Genomic DNA, 8,310 nt, shown 5'->3' on the forward strand with positions numbered 1-8,310 from the left:
AAAAGAAAGAAAGAAAGAAAGAAAAGAAAAATAATCTATGCCCTAATATACCTGAGTTGATTTTGTGAGTTTAAGAACTGGCATTGTATGTCAACGTGGTTGTGTTTTCACATAAAAAAAGTTTCATAAGCATGTAACTCATTCCTTCTATGAAATGTTTGCTTTATTTTACACAGTAGGATAAATAATAAATACATATTCTCTTAAAAAAAAAGAAAAAAAAATAATTCTGAGGCCTTGTGGAAATGTGTGGACCATATCTCTTGGGGAAGGTGGGAAAAACTCACAATGAGCACATGAGGCTTGGGTGAAGACTGGAGAATTTCTCAACATTCCAGACCCCACATTTCCGAGTCTCTATGACACATGAGATGAACATTGAGTGGACTGGGTCAGCTCTGCATGTGTCTGCTTCAAGAGTCTTCAAGGACTCTGAAAGCAGAAGCCAATCTCGGACCTCCATCTTCAGCAGTGACATTTTAGTCCCATGTTTACAGTGTGTTGTGCAGCACTGCAAAAAATCCAGAGCAACCCTTGGAAAAGTTAACAGACTCCAGACAGCCAGTGAAGAATCTGCATTAGAATGCTTATAGAAGGTCCTGTCCAGTGCTTCTCAGCTCTGTAAGTTCAGACACTGCACCAACTGCACCCTTTGTGTTGCAGTACAAACTACTGAGGGCTGAGGATGCATTCGTACAATAACCTGGACAGAGTAAGTGCCACAGACTCTGGAAGGCCATAAACAGGGAGAGGTTGTGTGCAGTTCTTGTGGTAGAGCAACTATTCTCATTGACAGTGTTTCAGAGTGCTGGGGTTGGGGTGGGGTGCTGTGGGATGTTCTGTATGTTAAATGTGTTGCTCTGATTGGTTAATAAATAAAAAACTGATTGGCCAGTAGCCAGGCAAGCAGTAAAGGCGGGACAAGGAGAGAGGAGAATTCTGGGAACAGGAAGGCTGAGGCAGAGAGTTGCTACCAGCTGCCGCCATGGAAAGTGAGATGTAAGGTACCTGTAAGCCACGAGCCATGGGGCAAATTATAGACTAATAGATATGGGTTAATTTGAAATAAAAGAACTAGATAACAAGAAGCCTGAGCCATTAGGCCAAACAATTTAAATAATATAAGCATCTGTGTGTTTATTTTATAAGTGGGCTGCCGGGCTGCCTGGGCTTGGTGGGACCCTGAGAGAAAACCCCAGCTACAGTGGGGTGTTAATAGGACCTGAGAATGAAAATGCAGTATTTTCCTTTGGTTTGTTTCTTCGTTTTGTGTTTGTGACAGTCTCTCATGTATCCCAGGGAAGCCTGAACCTCGCATGTCCCATACCGTGTACATCAGGATGACTAGTGCTGTACTGCCTTGTGTTATACCCTCTCACTGGTCACAGGAGTGCATAGAAATGTCTGGCTTTTGGTCAATTGACTAATTATAAAAAAGAGGTATTAGAACTGGAGGCTTAGCTGTGCATAGAGCGGCAGCATGACTGGACAGCCCCCAGGAATTCTAATTATATTGCAGGGCAAACATCTCAACCTATAAATGTGAACACCATGCCTAGAAATAGGAAAACCATGTCAAATAATGCTGGATATTAGCTAAATCAAACAGCTCATTGTTTTGGAGGAAATATCCAGCCTTTCACTGAAGGGGGAGACATAGAGCATTGCTACTATTGACTGAAAGGGCTTGAGAGAAAGATCCAGAAGGTAAGGATTGATGCTGCATGGTGGTTATGCTCACAGTGCTCTCTGTGGGTGGAAAGTTCTTTAAGAGCATGGTAAACCCAGCAGTAAGACAGGGATTTCAGAGTCCCTGAGTGGGGGCTCTGAGTTTAATAAATCCTACTACACAAGGGAAGTAATAGAAACCGAGCCCCGTGACTTCAGGAGGAAGTTGTATATGGATTTGAGATATCTGAGTGAAGGGATGTTTACAAAACGTCCTCAATGAACAGCAGAAAGTCTTTTCTCTTAAAGTGTCAATGAAATCGCTTACCCTTAGACACAGATGCCAGCCAGTCATGTGTAGTCAACCAATAGAAATACAGATCCCTTTTCACACATTTACCTGGTCTCCCCACAGTCTCCGTCCATGTTTTATCAAGATGCCCTCTTACAGATACACGGTCCCTTGCAAAGCAATGTAAGCCACTGAAAAGTGGAGCCTCTTCTAATCGATAAGAAGTCCAGTCAGAACCTGAGCCAGACATGTGGTCACCTAGAGCATGCCTCCACAGGATCTGGCCCGGCAGCTGGATACACATTTTGTGTAGCAGTTTCCTCCAAGATAAGACATTCCATTTGGAGGAAAGCTCCTGAAGACACAAGACATTCCAAATGGAGGCGAAACATTTCATAATGAGGGAGAGATGTTTAAGACACAGGAAGTAAAAGGCTGAATATCTCCAACTGGGCTTAGAAGATGTTTGTTCCCAGTTTCTCCAGTCTCCCCAGGAAGAGTGTCAAGAGCACATCTCAGTTCCATATAACCGGGGAGCACAGAATGAGAATCCACAGGCAGCTGAGGCACAGGATGCCATCCACAGGTTCCATTCATGGAGCATCAGCCCCAGTGAGAAGACTGAAGCCACTGGATGTGGCAGCTAGGAACTGGAGCATGTCACCAGATAACACTCTGTACCTGGAAGATTGGTGGCAAGGACCCGTATGGAACTCAAGAAAGTCATCTCTTGCTGGAACATCCAATGTGGAGACTCAGGACACTTCCTCCTGATGCCTCCAGGTCCCCAGTTGAACCCATCTCTCTCTCTCTCTCTGCTTCTCCCTGTGTGATTCCCTACAATGACCCCTTGGGGATTAGGTCTAGGGTGGGACATACTGGAGTATAGGTGGGAACAGCCATGACTAGAAACACAGTGTCCTCTGCTGGAGACTTGCCCTAACTGACATTATAAGTAATTGTTCCACAGGGGTGGAGTGAGTTGACAAGCCCATGATGAGGGTACAGAGAATCATGTGGGGTCAGCATGAAGCAGCATAGCACCTGAAATCTTCCTCACTCAGCAAGCCACAGTGACCAGAGCTTGCCAGTGTCACCTCCTGCCATAAAGGCCATTTCTGGAATAGGCTACTCTGGTTCAAATACTTATACCCACATTTTAGTAACCTGAAAAACAATGGAACCAACATACTGAGAATCCACCTCTTTATTGCTGAGATAATTGCAGGGAAGAAAAGGTTGTCATGGCCAGCACAGGTGGCCGAGACATTGGGGGCAGGGCCAGGTTCCAGGTCATCTGGCTTTGGAAAGAGGTGGCACACATGAGCTGCTCCAAAATCTTCAGGGATCGTTGTTCTGGGGACCAGGTGGTGCATCAATCAGAACCATCTTTCTATTGTTTCTCCTGAAAATGGCTCTCCTGTTCCTAAACCATTCCTACAAGCAGAAGAAAGGGTTGCTTTAGTACACTGTACTGTACCACCACTGAAGAACACATGCTGTAACCTTGTATACTGGATCAATTGTACTAGCATTTTAGAACATATATGGAACCCATCCCTGGCCCAGTGTGTGCTAGGTATGTGCTCCAGGACAGAGCTACTCCCCTAGCAAAGCACCACATTTCTGTTTGCCCAGAAACTGTTTATCGATCTAACCCCAAGAACGGTTGAAGACTTACCTCAAGTGTGTACTGATTGTTCAGAATGCTGAAAGCAACAGGTTTCATTCTCATTGAAACAGTCAAAACACCCCATGAAGCCCCTGAGGACATGTACCCCACACCCAGTCCTTCTGCTATGGAACAGACCCAGAATATTGTCTATTCTCTCCATCAATTGATATTTTTGGTTGTAAGCGTAGCCTTTAATGGCTGAGCTATCCCTCCAGCCCTATCAATTGATATTTTTAATGCATTCTTCCAGGAAAGGATGCAGATCTAGCTCATGGGTTGTTCCTGGTCCTTGCTGTGTGTTGAAAAGTATCAAAAACAGTTCTCTTGGAACCCCGGAGTACTATCTCAAGGCCCAAAGCTGTCTGTAACAGGCTCCATGGTGATAGCCTTTTGTGAGTATCCAGAATACACATTTTATGAGACAAAGGGCACTTCTTCCTGTTCTATGCTTCCTCCCTAGGCTCCAAGTATACTGTGTATAGGCCTTTTCCCTTGTGGGCATGTGGTCTGGAAAGTCAGGGCTGATTGTAATGGTGAGCAGAGTTCACATACATCACCAACAAAAGACTGGTAAAAGGGTTATGGGCCTTTTGAGGTTCCTGGTCCCAGTGTTGATTCAGAACTAAGCCAGGCATGGGACCTTTACAGACTAGATCAAGAAGTCTGAGAAAAGGTTTTCTGAGACACACAGAGTGAAAGAGTTGAAGGTGAGCAAGAACATGGTCTCTTCACTTAAGTGAGGCGTGTGGGCTGCACAGCCTTCAGAAGGTCATGGAAACACACTATGTTCACCGAGGGTCAGACAAAGCATCTTGGCATCATAGGTTTCAGGTGTCCAGGTTGGCATTTCCTGCCTGAGAAAATGGAGGTCTTTTGTCATCTTGAGCCTAGCCTGGCTGTGGACTGGTCTGGCATCCTTGGGATGCAACATCAGGGTCCCAATTTGGTGCTATACCTCTCTTCTAGACAGCACCATCAGAAGATGTGGAGCCCTTCCAAAACATTAATTTTTTTTAAAATACTGACCTGCACATCTGCTTCCGGCACACCCATTGATATTGCAAGATCCTTCCTGAAGTGAAAAGATTCCAACATTCAGGCCTTGTAGTGGAAATAAACTGTATAAAGACATGTCCTGTTTGCTTTTAAATGTTTGTGTCCACACTTGTGTGTGTGCACACGTGTACATACACACACACACACACACACGCAGACACACACAAACACATGCACACACTCGCACAGACACACACACAGTATTCCTCACACCTCCTTTGAACTTACTCCAGTAGCAGGTTTCTTTCAGGGACCAAAATTAAGGGTAATCCCCCAAACACAGGTATGTGGTCTATGTACTTAACATGTAAAGCTTCATTAAGAGAAGCTCCACGATAAAAAGTGTTAGTCAAATTTTAATCTGAGGTGGAATCCCTCCTGCATTTTCCCAGCCACACCTCAGGATTCTCACTCATACTTACAGAGACTTATTTAGAACAAGCATTGTCTAAATTTCCCACTCACACGCCAATTAAACAGACAACAAAACACATTCTTTCCAGTTGGACTAGGGCACATCTGCTTACTCCAGAATCCAATTTCTGCTGGAGGGTCCAGACATGGTCGCTTTGTTTGTAGAGGAAATCAGGGGTCAGGGAGGACCAAAGGACAGCCTGGATGCACTGCTAGAAAACCAGGCGCCTAGCAGGCCTTCTGCTTACCTTACTTGAAAGCTGGGGAAGCGAGTCTCTTCAAAAAGACGCTCTAGGTCCCGCAGCTGAGACTGGGTGAAACTGGTGTGTCTGTGGAAAGGCTGCCTGTCCCGAGCCTGGAGATTCTTGGTGCCCTCAGGCATTGCCGCCTCTTGCTGAGGCTGCTGTGGAACACTTCTGCCATGGCCACCTTCAGCCTGGGTCCCCTTCGTTTTCTCCCGCCTCTACCACTCCTGTGGCTTCCTGAGTAAGACCGGACTGAGCAAGCTCTTCTTGAGCAGGCTTGCTTGGGGCAAGTTCGCCCAGAGCAAGTTCGCCCTGATCAAGCTCACCCTGAGCAAGCTCGCTCTCTACAAGCTCCTTCTTGCCTCCTTCCTCTCCAGCCTTCAGGACCACTGCATTCCCACCTGCAAGAGAGAAAAACATAAAGATAAAGATCTGAGCATCGTGGCCCATGGATCATTGGAAAGCCTGGAGAGGGCCCACAGGCAGAGCCGGGTAATCGAAGTGCCTGGCCACTGGCCTTTCCACCAAATTTGCTTCCCGGACTTCGCTCAAGTGGAGTCAGAACCATTTTACTGACCATGCTGTTGTTCCTGGTCTTCATTAGCTCCTAGACACAGCATCCTGGTGAAAATGTGGCAGCAGCCCTGGCGAGACTCCATGCCAGGAATCTTTCAATGAGACCCGAGTTCCGAAGACTTAAAAGCCGTGTCCTCACGGTCTGACGCCAGAGGTACAGCTGTGACTCTTAACCCGGAAGGCTTGTCTTCTGGAGACTCTACGTAATTACAATGTGTCCAATCACACATTCTGGCCTGCACAGCCTCAGTGACTGTGGGCTTGTCCTCTGAGGTGCTTAGCCTGAAGCACTTTAGGGCTGCAAAGAGCAGGGAGTACTTTAAAAACTGCAGTGAGTGTGTGCGGTGGGGGTGCGGAACCTGTGGCTCTGGTTTGCTGCTTAGCTGACACCTCTAGTTTTGGGTAATGCTAGACTGTCCAAATTCAGTCACAGAGAGTAACAAAAAGACCTTTTCAAACTCAGCAGGCCCTTGAGCACAGCTAAATCACTTTATTAAATTATGCAAATGTCCTTCAAACAAAATGCCCCAATCTTGGTTGTGCTGTCTTGAAGAGCCCTGTATGATGGCAAATATGTGGGTAGGCCAGGGCACGATCCTCCTGAGAGACTGTGCTCCCAATAGGGCTGAATTCCATCGTTGTTCACAAGCTCATTCTGATGGAGACCTTTCTCTACCCAGCTGTGCTTGACCAAGGTCTAGGGTGACCCAGATACCTGAGGGCATCAAAGGTACTGGCTCCCAACCTGTCTCACAGCTGTGAAGGTTAAAGGCAGGAGGAGTAAGCAATTCTGGATTCAAGCTTTACAAAGAATCATTGCAGGAAGGGGCAGAACTGAGGAAAAGTTAGAGAGACTCCCCAGAGTAGGTGACATTCCCAAAATTTAAAAGAGCCACTGAGCTCTGTCATTTCGTGGTTTTTGTTTTCAATAGGATCATGGCAGATTCTGGACAATGGCTGAGGTAATTGTTAGGAGATGGGTTAGTTCTCTGGGATAGCATATGCTGAGACACTGGAGGGCCCACGGTCCACATTGTCTAGCCCACACCAAGGGGATGATCTTGTTCTGTTCACCTATTGCCCACCGAGTCAAGGGTGGCTCAACCCCCTCCCACCACAGGCCCCTTTATCCATCCCTGACTATGGCTTTGTGAGTTGAGGGCCTTAACAGTCTGGTCACCATTAGCCACTGCATGGTCTTGTGTCCTCTGACATTTCAGCTGTCCCAGGTGCTTTTAATTATACTCAGCTTTCTTCTCACAGTCACCAAGAAGCAGCTGCAACTGTCCTTCCTCTTCTCCTTATCTCCTGGGTCGTTGTGAAAGGCTTCCCTGAAACACCGAAATGGGAGGCTTTCTTAGACACAGACTCACTCTCACAACTAGCTGCTGGAGAAGCTAGGCTATTTTAGGAGACAATAGTACCATGGGTGCTTTCCTGAAGGACTTGGTGGCCTGGTTGGACTGCCCACCCTAGACGGGAGCCCTGTCTTTACCAGTGTGAGAAGGCTTGACTGTCCTACTGATCGCAGAAACTCTTTGTGTCTCATCTTTGGTGTTCCTGGCTTGGCTGTTTCAAATCAACCCTCCTTTATCCCTAGCATCCCTGCAACATATGCGAGCAACTTAGAAATTTGAACGTGAGTGCTTTTTCCTTACTAAGGACAGAGACCTAACTCCTGCATCCATACCAACCCCAGATTCTGTGATAAATTTCCCAAGATGCTGTTTACAGGGTTAGTGGAGGTAAGCAATCATGCATTCAGGGTGCCCCAGAAACTGTTCATTTCCTCCTCTTTCTACAGAGCTCACAGGACACTGGGTGTATTCTTTTTTTTCTGGCAGTTTGCTCCAAGGGCTTAGCAAAGAGTGATGGGCAGGGATTTCCTCTCTGTGGGTTGATTCAGCACCCTAAAAGATGGATGCTTGCTGTGTAACCCAGAGGAGCTGTGGAGTGCACTATGGGAGTAGCTAACACAGGTAAACACCAAGGCCTGCTCTGCTCCAAGCTGTTATCTATGTGAGTCTGGAAACCAGCACCCATCTCTGCCTTTACCCTTGTTCCTCTTGACTCTGCTGTCCCCATCTTGAACCTGGGGAAGGGACTCTACTCTGTTGACTCCTTAGGATGTCTGCTGCTCGCCTGCTGCGATGTAGTAGCCCAATCTTACATATCACTGCATTGACAGGAAACCTGTACCCATAAGCAGCTTTTGCTGTAGAACAGCAGTGAATCATGAGCCCAATTACTGCTCTGGGTGATTTTCTTTTAAGTTGTCTTCTGTGAGGGACTCTCTAGGATTGAAATGCATTAATGCAATCTTGTGGCTCCTTCTTGTTTAGTTACATGCTCAATGCTTTAGGTCAGTGATTCTCAACCTTCCT

At 46.6% G+C, this 8,310-nt stretch overlaps 1 pseudogene; it reads right to left on the reverse strand.

Moving 5' to 3' along the window:
- Window positions 1-3,195: 3,195 nt before the first annotated feature.
- On the reverse strand, window positions 3,196-6,087 carry LOC131899289 (rhox homeobox family member 2-like; annotated as a pseudogene).
- Between the last annotated feature and the right edge of the window lie 2,223 nt (window positions 6,088-8,310).

Source organism: Peromyscus eremicus, chromosome X (genome assembly GCF_949786415.1).
Source record: "Peromyscus eremicus chromosome X, PerEre_H2_v1, whole genome shotgun sequence".
In the NCBI taxonomy this organism is placed as follows: domain Eukaryota; kingdom Metazoa; phylum Chordata; class Mammalia; order Rodentia; family Cricetidae; genus Peromyscus; species Peromyscus eremicus.